The 14,050-nt window shown below is 42.8% G+C and overlaps 1 protein-coding gene across 1 annotated transcript in view; it reads right to left on the bottom strand.

The window, feature by feature from the left end:
- The window catches only part of OPHN1 (oligophrenin 1), a 188,716-nt gene extending 177,175 nt beyond the window's left edge, over nt 1-11,541 (bottom strand). The window contains exon 1 of the mRNA XM_056541037.1: nt 11,262-11,541. The gene's annotated coding sequence lies outside the window, so the exon portion shown is untranslated. The remainder of the gene's footprint in view (nt 1-11,261) is intronic.
- Nucleotides 11,542-14,050: the final 2,509 nt, after the last annotated feature.

The raw sequence follows: 14,050 nt of genomic DNA, 5'->3' as shown, positions 1-14,050 counted from the left end.
GGAACCTGGTCTTGTCCTTATCCGGGAGCCAGAGCAGGGATCTCGAATCCACAGCTATTATGGAGGATTCGAGGGGGACCCATAGTTTCGTCTTGTTATGATGAAAGCTGTCTAAAACTCTGGTAAATACAGCGGCCAGGTAGTAGGAGAGACAATCCGGTAAGGTCAGGCCCCCTCTGACTTCCTCCTGGTTAGGACATGGTGAGCCAAGCGAGGGCGTTTATGTGACCAGACGAAGCCAGAGAAGAGCCTAGTCGGGAGAGCAGAAAATAAGTAGATAAGGCGGGGCCGGACATTCATCTTGTTGATATTAATACGGCTTAGCCATGAAAAATCTTTCAGCTCCCACTTAGCCAGGTCAGATTTGATGAGGTGAAGTAGGGAGGGAAAGTTAAGGGGGAACGTGTCGGGCAGATGGGAAGGAACTTGTATTCCCAGGTACTTCAGGTACTTAAATTGCCATTTAAATGGGTAGTTATTTTGTAGGAGACGGACCATGGACGGAGACAAGGAAATATTAAGAGCCTCACATTTGGAGGGATTCAGTTTATAGTTACTGTGGGCTGGAAAACTGTGTATTGCTGACATCAGGGAAGGGAGGGATGTGATGGAAGAAGAGAGGTAGAGGAGAAGGTCATTAGCGTAAGCAGCGCATTTGTAATGTTACGGGGGAGCGTGCGAGCCCTTTATAGTTGGATTATTGCGGATGTCAACAAGTAAGTGCTCCATACACAGGACATACAACAGCGGAGAAAGAGGGCAACAGCCAATAATGTTTAAAACCTTAATAGCCCCCTTAATTGATTGACTTGATAGAATGAGGCCCATCATTCCTTGCCTCTCCAGCAACCAGGCCCCTTTCCCATATTTTCTTCAGGACCTAATATAGAGAAAGGTACATTTAAATGACCTTGACATTTCCAGTTAAAATTTCTCAACACAAACTATTTTTCCACTTTTTAGCAACTATCTTAATAGGGTTACCGTATATACTCGAGTATAAGCAGAGTTTTTCAGCACGATTTTTCGTGCTGAAAACACCCCCTCGGCTTATACTCGAGTGAACTCTCCACCCGCAGTGGTCTTCAACCTGCGGACCTCCAGAGGTTTCAAAACTACAACTCCCAGCAAGCCCGGGCAGCCATCGACTGTCCGGGCTTGCTGGGAGTTGTAGTTTTGAAACCTCCGGAGGTCCGCAGGTTGAAGACCACTGCGGCCTTCGACATCATCCAGCCCCCTCTCACCCCCTTTAGTTCTGTACAGTACTCACCTCCGCTCAGCGCTGGTCCGGTGCTGCAGGGCTGTCCGGAGAGGAGGTCGTCCGGTGGGATAGTGGTTCCGGGCTGCTATCTTCACCGGGGAGGCCTCTTCTAAGCGCTTCGGGCCTGGCCCCAGAATAGTCACGTTGCCTTGACAACGACGCAGAGGTACGTTCATTGCCAACGTACTTCTGCATCATTGTCAAGGCAACGCCTCTATTCTGGGCCCGAAGTGCGGAGAAGAGGCGCCCCCGGTGAAGATAGCAGCCCGGAACCACTATCCCACCGGACCACCTCCTCTCCAGACAGTCCTGCAGCACCGGACCAGCGCCGAGCGGAGGTGAGTACTGTACAGAACTAAAGGGGGGTGAGAGGGGGCTGGATGATGTCGAAGGCCGCAGTGGTCTTCAACCTGCGGACCTCCGGAGGTTTCAAAACTACAACTCCCAGCAAGCCCGGACAGCCGATGGCTGCCCGGGCTTGCTGGGAGTTGTAGTTTTGAAACCTCTGGAGGTCCACAGGTTGAAGACCACTGAGGGCGGATGATGACAAGAGGATGATGAAGGGGGGGTGTGGGATGATGAAGGGGGGTGTGGGATGATTACAAGGGGATGATGAAGGGGGGTGGGGATGATGACAAGGGGATGATGAAGAGGGGATGTGTGGGATGATGACAAGGGGATGATGACAGGTGATGATGATGAGGGTCTGGATGATGACAGGCGGTGATGATGATGAGGATGTTAATGACGGGTCTGGATGATGACAGGGGGGATGATGTATTTCCCACCCTAGGCTTATACTCGAGTCAATAACTTTTCTTGGGATTTTGGGTTGAAATTAGGGGTCTCGGCTTATACTCGGGTTGGCTTATACTCGAGTATATACAGTAATTTGAACCTGTAACAGGTCTCTTAAATATAAGATATCTGTTGCTAAAGTCCTTTACATACCTCTTTGGTTATCCTGCTTGAATTGTGTTTAAATCATAAACCTTTATTATACCTTATGCTGTGCTTTTTTCTGGAAAGCATTGTGTTTGTTTGTTTCATGTCTACAATTTATTGTAACGCAAAGGTTACCACAAGTCTCTTGCCTGGTCCAAATTGGCATTAAAGTTGTATAGATACTTTGGGGTTAATGGAATTCCTTTCAGTCACATGTAGTTACGTTTTTGGGTAACAGCATAATCCTGTACAGTATCATAAAACATGAGAATAAACAGTAATGGATGGACCGATAACCAAAATAGCTGCACATGGAAATGCTGTGTTGGACTGATACAGACTAGAGGATATAGATTTCTGCTGACATTACTCATTTATATGTAACTGTAAAACAAAAATAGGAAGTCTGATAACTTTTACACTTCAACTACAGTGACATCCAAAAGTTTGGATAGTAGTAATACTGTATGTAGTAATGACTTTAAGGAGGCAAAAGCCTTTTTGTCCACATTCCGTATGGATAATTATTGCTTTATTTATTATCTTAAAGCCAAATGTTGCTTGAAGGTAGTATGCTGCTGTTCTCCCATTGTACAAATCCAACTTCTACTCTACAGCTTCACCATATCCATTCAACCAATAGCTGGGAGCTCATGTATCAGTACACGGAATGTCAACCCCCATCCAGTAAAAACTTCAAAACAACAATTCCGGGTGATTGCATCTGGCAAAATAGGCAAAGGGCCAACAGCCTATAACTTCAGACTCCAGCAGGTCAGCATGAGCATCCGATAGCACTTTCTCTCCCAATACAAAATTGGATGTTACAAACTCATGATGATCAACCCCTAGAAAGGGCAGGGGATAAGGTGTCTAATTGCGGAGGTCCTGGGACCCATTGTGATCTCTGTGCAGGGACCAAACTTTCTGAACATTATGTTGAGGAGGTTCGTTACAGTGTGTCACCCAGTAGTAAGGAGATTACATGAGGAGAAGGTTCATTACAGTGTGTCACCCCAGTAGTAAGGAGACTACATGAGGAGGGGGCTTGTTACAGTGTGTCACCCCAGTAAGTAAGGAGATTACATGAGGAGGAGGTTCATTACAGTGTGTCACCCCAGTAGTAAGGAGATTACATGAGGAGGGGGCTTGTTACAGTGTGTCACCCCAGTAGTAAGGAGATTACATGAGGAGTAGGTTCATTAGTGTGTCACCCCAGTAGTAAGGAGATTACATGAGGAGGGGGTTTGTTACAGTGTGTCACTCTTATACTCCGTGGGCAGTGGTGCCTGCGGCCTGTAAGAATCCTGGAACCGTGCAGGATGTCAAGTTTTACCTTTGTTTTTTTGTTTTTTTGCGCAAACTGGCGGGGGGGGGGGGGGGGGGGGTGGTAGGGGGGTTGTATTAGAAATCTTGGGTGAGTTCCCACACTTTTTTTCCAGGTCTTGACCCCGGCCTGCAGCTATTGCCTGTGTGTCTCTGTGAGGAGACCAAATACAGGAAGTGAGGGCAGGACAGCGCAGCGCACAAAGCCCTGCTATGTCCATTTTAGTTAACTGTCCAAAGTAGGAGCAAAAAATCCCCATAGCAAACCTGTCCTGCTTTAACTTTCTGGCACCAGTTAATTTAAAAATAAAAAATATAAATGTTTTCCAGTGCGTTCGCACGTGCATATTTTTGCTGCAGATTTTGCTGCCCATTGACTTCAATGAGCAGCAAAAATCTGCTGAAACAAATCTGCACAGCAAAAATATGCACATGTGAACGCACCCTAAAGGGGTTTTCCCATCTTTCTCATGCTTTTATTATCTACAGCTCAAATTAAAGATGGGACACTTTGGTGACGCTTTGAGTGACAGATCAGGGGGATATTACTGTGTTGCTTGCCTCCCAAAGATGATACATAACATGTACGTATAAGCATCGGCCATATGAGAAACTTGCTGCTCATGGCAACCATGCATGGTTTTCCCCAGTTTCTAGTTCTGTTATATCCCTCCTTCATCCATTTTATCTCCAAGTTCAGAAGCACTACATAACAGCGGACAGTAAATGTTCTTGTTTCAAGGTAACACTTCTCTTTATAGTTGTGATATAGATAGCATTGCCTCAAGGAGCCACAGTGTATGACAGCTCCAGGACTATTGCACATGACCTGCAACTGTGGGGCTCAAGAGAGATGTCTCCCAAGATCCTGGCCATCCTCTATAGCAGTGGTCTCAAACTGTGGCCCTCCAGATGTTGCAAGACTGGAGGGCCACAGCCAACTGGAGGGCCACAGTTTAAGACCACTGCTCTATAGTGATTAGTACATCATGCAAGTGCATCCATTGCTGCTCGATCCCAGTGGTAGCCATGACTCTGGGTCAGTGTTACCCAAACCAAGGTAGCTCCAGCTGTTGCAAAACTACAGCTCCCAGCATTCCGGCCATGCTGGGAGCTGTAGTTTTGCAACAAGTAGAGGCACCCTGGTTGGAAAACACTGCTCCAGACAATGAGCAGTACATGATGAAAGGGGCAAGGAATATTATCCAGAAAGTTAATATTAAATTAAAGTTAAATATTAAATTAAGTTTGATATTTCTGCATTTGGTGGCCAATAAGATTATAAATGATCAAATCAAATATATATATATATATATATATATATATATATATATATATATATATAGTGGGAATTAGCTGCACAAAACGGTAGGCAAACAAACAGGATGTTGGTGCAAAAACATGGGTTTATTAAAAACAAACCAGCAGGAACATAACCGTTCAGGAGAAGGCTTAACATCAGCCATTAAACTCAGAACAAAAACATAACTCCAGCTTAAAGTCCATATATGACCATGTAGTGATGGTTAGTCCTGGTGCAGAGACGCCAGCCTATCTCAATCCTGATTCCCAGGGCACCTTTGTGCTTGCTCCAGCTTGTAGCACACTGTGGAAGAAAATGGCAAACAACTCCTCAGGTTCACACTCTCCTCACCTGAGGTCGAGGAGCAGCAGACTTTAACCCCTTGACGACCCAGGACGTACAGGTACGTCCTGAGTCCTCTCCCTTTCTCATAACGGGTCGGGCCCGGCACCTAGCAACGTCCAGGACCCGTGGATAATAGCACGCGGCACTGATCACAGTGCTATTAACCCTTTAGACACGATGTTCAAAGTTGATTGCCGCATCTAAAGTGAAAGCTAATCAGTGTCGGTTAGCTCAGTGGGCTGTGCAGGACAATGATCGATGTAAAAGATCAGTGTGTGCAGTGTTATAGCCCCCTCATAAAAGTAAGAATTATCCCCCTTTTCCCATAAAAAAAAAAAAAACAGTGTAGATAAAATCTCCAATTTTGTCACACGATTTTTTTTTTCCATTTCTCCGTAGATTTTTGGGTAAAATGACTGATGTCATTACAAAGTAGAATTAGTGGCGCAAAAAATAAGCCATCATATGGATTTTTAGGTGCAAAATTGAAAGATATTGATTATGATTTTTTAAAGGTAAGGAGGAAAAAATTAAAGTGCAAAAAGGGAAAAACCCCAGGTCGTTAAGGGGTTAAAGGCCTCAAGATGTCCAGTAAAGCCTGGACCAGACTGTGGGAACGGCCTCCCACCCACACTACAGCCGTTCCAGAAAAAGAGCCTATTAAAGCTGCATGGCAGCTATCCTAACTATGCACGCATCAGTAACCTACTGCTACTGACTAAAAAATGCTCTTTTCCCCCACGAGCTTTGGGACTTTGGTGGCACATATATTGCAGTTTCCTTGTTGCAACTTAGCTGTATGGAAATGCCGAAACGGATTGCTGGATTGGACTTCTTTTAGCATCTCATCTTCCGCCAGCCGATATTGGCGGAAGATGAGATGCTAAAAGAAGTCTTCCTGAACCTCCCATCTTGGCCTTCAGACAACCACACAATTTAAAACAAAAGCTGGTCAGCCGAAAATTACCTACAGAAAGAACAGACACAGAGAATGGGACCAAACCCTGCAACAAACCCCGCTGCAAACTCTGCCAACATATCTGCACCAAGATGGAACCCCCCACAACAACAAGACATATAACATTAGGGGACTATACTCCTGCACATCCCCAAATGTGGTCTACATGATACAATACATCAAGTGTGACATGGGATGCTACATTGGTGAAACCAGCTGGAAACTCAACGAAAGGATGAATCTACACAGACATTCCATCAACCGCCATAAAGAAAATTACTACTGCACCCCAGTTGGACGCCATTTTACCCAAACAGGCCCCTCCATACATGACCTTACAATCAAGATACTGAGAGGGAACTTCAAAAACACACAAGAGAGAAAGACATTTGAAGCCATAATGATACTGTTTTTTGACTCGAAAAACAGGGGACTCAATGTGGATTTGAGCTTCTTATCTCATTATCAAAATTTCTTATAACCTGTACTATACTGGATTCTCTTATAACCTACACTGTGTTCTCTTTTACATCTCACTATGTCCTGCTAATTATCAGTCTCTCCCCTGCTCCCCCTCCCTCCCCCTTTTTTCTCATCCTTATCTATTCAGTCTATGTTCCCATAACAGGACAATTTATGGCCCATCTTAGTGTGAATTCTCCACATCTATTGTCTTAACCCCTGCATATTTGGGAGATGTAACCTGTGTCTTCTACTTGTGAGCTTAGATTTGCTTTGGACTTGATAAAGGGAGGAATCCCGAAAGCTTCTCTACAAAATGCTGTTAGTCCAATAAAAAAGGTATTACAAGATACTGCAACATTTTATGATTTGGATCTGCATCACTGGACTAATACGGCTACTCAAATTTACTATATATATATATATATATATATAGATTAGTTAGGAGTAGCCGTATTAGTCCAGTGATGCAAAAAGCAAAATCATTGGTAGTTGCAGTATCTTGTAATACCTTTTTTATTGGACTAACAAGATTTTGTAGAGACAAGCTTTCGGGATTCCTCCCTTTATCAAGTCATAAGCATTTCTGAGCTCACAAGGAGAAAACACAGGTTCTATCTCACAAAATATGCAGGGGTTAAAACAACATTAGTGTAGAATGGACATTAAGTTGGGCCATAAATTGTATAGCAATAGGACGATATCTGTATATATCTGTATCTATCGTCCTATTGCTATACAATTTATGGCCCAACTTAATGTCCATTCTCCACTAATGTTGTTTTAACCCCTGCATATTTTGTGAGATAGAACCTGTGTTTTCTCCTTGTGAGCTCAGAAATGCTTATGACTTGATAAAGGGAGGAATCCCGAAAGCTTGTCTCTACAAAATCTTGTTAGTCCAATAAAAAAGGTATTACAAGATACTGCAACTACCGATGATTTTGCTTTTTGCATCACTGGACTAATACGGCTACTCCTAACTAATCTACTATGGAAGATACCGCATACAGCCGCTTAACAACGAAAATCTTCAAGCTCACCAGAAAGGAAACACAGCTTCACAGTGATATATACTTCTTGTCTCACTGTAAGAAAAGAAGACTCATCCCCAAGGGATTAAGGATCAAAAATCCAGTTGCTACAACGCATAACTCGCAATATGCTCAAGATCTCTGCCAACGCACCAGCGAAAAACTTAGGAACCATCTTATCCACCTTCTATACAGGAAAATACAAGACATTCAAAATACCAAAAAAACCCTACTTCAGTTTTTACAGGAACAGGATCAACACATGGCCAAACAAGTGGGAATGGATATGCAAAACTTCCACAACCACCAAATAAGAGATCTTTTCATGAAGAAAAATAAGAAACTGGGCAAACTCTCCCAAAATTTCTACAAGCACCAAACAGAGAGGAATATTAGGATCACTGCAAACAATAGAAGGACTGAAACAACCAATGGTCCCACAACTACGCCTGACATCAATACAGACAACTCTGGAATTATAAACATTTCAGATTATGAACTTTCCAAGCCTGAGAGATCTGTTCTCTCTAAAGGACTCTCATTCTGTCCAAGCACCAAACTAGATGACATTAAACTATACTCAGACTTGGAAGAATTCTTTAGAAGACTGCGACTTAAAGAATTCTTTCATGACAAAGGGGACACAACCACTACCACCTTGGATTACAACATCAAGAAAAAGAATTCCCACTTCACCCCAGAACCAGGACGCAACAGCAAACTGGACAGCTACATTGCGAGTTTCAGACTAAGAACAGCATCCTTAGTCACTAAACACCACCATAAAACCTACTACAACCTCTCAGTATTGGAAAGAGAGGCCATCAAAAACTTAAGAAACAATCAAGCCATCACAATCAAACCAGCAGACAAGGGAGGAGCAGTAGTGATCATGAACACCCAGGACTACATCAAAGAGGGAAACCGACAATTGTCAGACACTACATACTACAAGAAACTGACAGAAGACCCCACCAAAGAATTCACCATGGAACTAAGAAAATTGATTCAATCCTTCCCAAAGGACTCACAAAAAGGATTAGAGACACTCATACCCACCGATCCCAAAACAGGGACATTCTACATGCTCCCAAAAATCCACAAATCTGGAAACCCTGGCAGACCAATAATAACAGGTATGGACACACTAACTGAACAGATATCTGGTTTGGTAGAAAACACACTAAAACCCTTTGTTACACGCACCAGCAGCTTCATACAGGACACCACTGACTTTCTTAACAAACTGAGTCAGATTACGAACTTGCCCGACAACTCCATATTGGTAACAATGGACGTAGAATCTCTGTATAGTAACATCCCACACAGAGATGGAATTGAGGCCTGCTCACTGTTCCTCTCCTCCCAGACCCACAATCAGAAATACAGCCCTCAGATCATCACCAAACTTATAGAATTCATTCTCACACACAACTACTTCAGCTTCAACAATGAAATATACCTACAGACGATGGGAACTGCTATGGGGACCAAGATGGCACCACAATATGCCAATCTGTTCATGGCTGACCTTGAAGAGCGATTCCTGAATACCCAAATTCACAAACCCTACCGATACTACAGATACATTGATGATATTTTCATTGTTTGGACTGAAGGAGAGGATAAACTCAAACAATTTCATGATGCCTTCAACACATTTAATCCATCCATCAAACTCAAAATGGACTTCTCTACAGAAAGTGTAAACTTTCTGGACACCACTGTAACTATAAACAAGGACACAATACAGACATCTGTATACAGAAAGCCCACAGACCGATCCAGCTATCTACACAATTCAAGTTCCCATCCGTCCCACACCAAGAAAGGCATAATATACAGCCAAGCCATCAGGTACCACCGCATCTGCTCCAACCCTGATGACAGAGACACACATCTACAAACGCTAGCTGAGAAATTTAAGCAAAAAGGTTACAAACCAAGGACCATCCATAAGAAAATCCACTCTGCTCTTCAAACACCACGTGAACACCTGCTGCAATACAGAGAGAAACAAACCTCATCACGCATACCACTGGTAACCACATACAATCCCACCCTTGAGGAAATACGCAAAATCATCAAGGACCTGCAGCCAATACTAGCAGAAGATGAGGTGTTAAAGAAAATCTTTCCTGAACCACCCATCTTGGCCTTCAGACAACCACCCAACTTAAAACAAAAGCTGGTCAATAGGAAACTACCCACAGACACATCAGATACAGACAATGGGACCAAACCCTGCGCCAAACCGCGCTGTAAACTCTGTCAACAAGTCTGCACAAATTCTGAGGCCTCCCACAACAACAAGACATACAACATCAAGGGACAATACTCCTGCACCACAGAGAATGTAGTCTACATGATACAATGCACCAAGTGTGACCTGGGATGTTACATTGGTGAGACCAGTCAGCCACTCAATAAAAGGATGAACCTCCACAGATCGTCCATCAACAACCATAGAGAAAAGGACTATTGCACCCCAGTTGGACACCAATTCACTCAAACAGGTCACTCCCTACAGGACCTCAAAATCAAGATCCTGAAAGGAAACTTCAAGAACACCCAGGAAAGAAAGACATTTGAAGCCAAAATGATAGTTCTTTATGACTCCAAGAACAGAGGACTTAATGTGGATTTAAGCTTCTTATCCCATTATCAAAATTTCCTATAACCTTTGCTAAACTCTCTACCCTCTCCCTGCTCTAACACCATCACACCCCTGCTCCCCCTCCCCTGTCTAGTCTTATCTTCAGTCTATGGCTCTATAGTAAAATTGTCTGTCCAGCGTAACCACTATTCTCACCTCTGCTCTCCAGCCCCCCCCCCCTCCTCATCCTTATCTGTATCTATCGTCCTATTGCTATACAATTTATGGCCCAACTTAATGTCCATTCTCCACTAATGTTGTTTTAACCCCTGCATATTTTGTGAGATAGAACCTGTGTTTTCTCCTTGTGAGCTCAGAAATGCTTATGACTTGATAAAGGGAGGAATCCCGAAAGCTTGTCTCTACAAAATCTTGTTAGTCCAATAAAAAAGGTATTACAAGATACTGCAACTACCGATGATTTTGCTTTATATATATATATATATATATATATATATATATATATATATATATATACATATATTAACAATAATATATATAATGACAGTATTATCATTTGAGCTTGCAGCATTTAACCTGCTAGTTTATACATTCCTAAAATGTTCGACTGCACCTGGTATTTGGGTAACATGCTGTCCCCTGTTGCGTTCTGGGAGAGGCTCCATCTGTTGTCTGGGGACTCAGTATTTATGTTAGGATCAGCAACCAGCTGATCTGCAACCAGCAAAAATAGACAATTATAATAAGGCATTAGAATAGCAGGATTCCTGAGCATCCATTACAGGAATGTGGATAATGTAGAAAAAGTACACTACTGAAAGCACTCAGCGGTGGGATGTCAATGATAGTCAAAGGTCTTATTGACCCTTTACTCACCAAAATCTTCAAATGTGTTTGTATTATTATTTAGGTGTAGAAGTCACAGTTATTGCCATAATAATAAGGACCATAAGCAAATTCTACATGTTATTATTGCATGCATTTCCATACTAATTGTATAAAAACCTTACCTTTCTTTACTGGTTTTGGCTGTTTTCTTAAATGTCTGGGTCAGTGGACCAGGGGTGGACTGACAACTCATGGGGCCCCCAGGCAATAGATGATCATGGGGCATACATCCCAGTTACGGACATGTTTGCACAACTGGACGTATACATACGTTCTAGTGATCTCCTGCACAACGCGATGCAATGCAGAAGATTGGCGTCAAGACCTGGCTTACAATCACAGCCAGGGTCGAGTCACAGCTGCTGAGACCAGGATCGCACTGGTTTTGGCAGCATTAACCCCATAAATGCAGTGATTGGTCCTGATCACAGCATCTATAGGATTGACAGTGACCCTGCGATGTGATAGGGTTTCGTTGGTTGCCATGGCAGCAGGAGGCCAGCAGATGGCTTCTTGTCTGCCTTGTATGGCAGCCTGTGAGGTTCAGCCATAGACTGGATCGCACGGGCTGAATGTCAGTGTGAGGCCACATTCACACTGCCGTTTTTCTCCGGCAGTGTGACACCCGTTATTTTAGGATCAAGAATAGCAGGAGAAAAAATAGGGAAAAAAAGAGAGTTTGACAGCCATGATTGTGTGAAAGGGACCTGATACTGACAGTTACACTGTGCTGCAGTACAGATGTACTTACTGTAGCATAGTATAACAGGTAAAAAGTGAAAAGTATAAAAACAAAATGTTTTAAATAAATAAAATGTAAAAAAATAAAAAATGATTTCCCTTTTCCCAATAAAGTCATGTATTATAACCAACCCCCCCTCCCCCCCCACAAAAAAAACCTATACATAATAGGCCACATTTGTAATGACTTATTAATAAATTCATTTATTATAAAATAATACAATACATAAATTATACAATAATACATAAATACATTTATTATACTTATACATTAAGTACAATATGTCACAAAAAACAGTAAAGTTATTACCACTTTAACAAACACATGCATAATTTTAAAAATTGGGCCAGGTCATTAAAGGGGTACTCTGCCGGAAAACATCTTATCCACTAGCCAAAGGATAGAAGATAAGATGTGTGATCACGGGGGTCCCATCGCTGGGGTCTCCCACAATCTCCGGGCCAGCAGTGGCGTCCGGTTCACGGAAGCTTTGAGCTATGTGTTTGTGACATCACGCCACGCCCCCTCCTAGTATGTAGCCATCATGCCTCCTCCCATAGACCTGAATGGGGGCGTTGCGGCTGTAGTCAGCAGTCATCCGGCACAGAGCGAAGTTTGCTCCATGCACCGGATGACTGGGGTGCCGCAGCGGAAATTGCGGGGGTCCCCAGTGGCGGGACCCCGACGATTAGACAACTTATCCCATATCCTTTGGATAGGGGATAATGTTTTCTGGCAGAGTACCTCTTTAAGGTAAAAACAGGCGGTTAAGAAACACAACTTTTGGGGATTCCTTTTCTACGCAGTGCACTTTATGGTTAAAATGACACACTCTCTCTGTTCTGTAGGTCCATACTATTACATCAATACCCAACTTATATAGGTTTTGTTTTATTTTACTACTTTTTTAAAAATATCACTTTTTGTAAGAAAATTGACCTGCTTAAAATTGTCCTCTTCTGACCCCTGCAACACTTTTTTCTGTATACGTGGCTGTGCGAGTCCTCATTTTTGTGCCATTATCTGTAGTATCTATCAGTACCATTTTTGTTAAGATGGGACTTTTTGATTGCTTTTTATTTTTTTTTTCTCATTGATAAAGTAACCAAAAATCTGCAAATATGGATTTTTGTATTATTTACATCTACGCCATTCACTGAACGGTTCAATTAATTATATATTTTAATAGTTCTGACATGGAGTCCTTACATAGAAAGATAGAAATGAGGGAGATGGATAGATCAGTGTTTTCAGACCAGGGTGTCTCTAGCTGTTGTAAAACTACAACTCCCAGCCTTTGGCTGTCCAGGCACTAGACAGCCTGGCTGGGTATTGTAGTTTTGCAACTGCTGAAGTCTTTCTCTTCCAAACTGCGCGAGCAGGTTTAAGGGTCTGTGTGGAGCAGAAAGCATCATTAGTGGAGCAGGGGTGTGCCTGCTCCACCAATAGGGTGGGATGCAAGGAAGTATGAGGGGAGACAGAGGAGCAACCACACCCTCAGTCACACCCCATAGCACTGGCTCTGAACCTGGAGAGAGCAGGCTGCTCTTATGAGGGGCCTCAGGACATTCAACATATGGAGAGGGTTTGTCTCGTAAAACCTACCCTCTCTAATGTACAAAACTGAACTTTTACTAACTGAAAAGACTTCCTGTAATCCAAAATTCAGGAGACTTAATATTCCAACTCCCCCCAGGAGGAGCAGAAGGTCTCTTAGAGGGCACCACTGGGTTGACAAACTTTTTTTTTAGAAGAGAACAATAAAAATGTTTTGTATCCTCAAAGAGACCGGCAAGCTTATGCAGTTAGAGACAGGAGTAATAATAGAAACTACTTCCTAAGGAGCTAGTTTCCCAGATAGTACTTTTAAACTTAAACTTATTGAAGACAGCCACACCTTGTTATCGACTGAAAAGGAAGGACCTACAGTAAATCTCCTGTTAACTTCCCTTTTATGGATGCTGTGAACCTGGGCCCAAATCATGCACAAGTTTTCATGAGCAGCATCAACTTGCCGATTTTCAGAATCAAAATGAATAGAGGTAACCCTAGGGTGATAACTGTAAATGCAAAAGAATGGGGAGGAATTCAGCTGATTGTTCATGGAGAACTTGGCCTGAGGTAAATTTGCTGCCCAATTGCCTGTGTATAACATAACATTTTAGGCAT

This window comes from Hyla sarda, chromosome 9 (genome assembly GCF_029499605.1).
Source record: "Hyla sarda isolate aHylSar1 chromosome 9, aHylSar1.hap1, whole genome shotgun sequence".
NCBI lineage: Eukaryota > Metazoa > Chordata > Amphibia > Anura > Hylidae > Hyla > Hyla sarda.
Note: the sequence above shows the minus strand (reverse complement) of the source record. Positions and strands in the feature narration are given on the sequence as shown.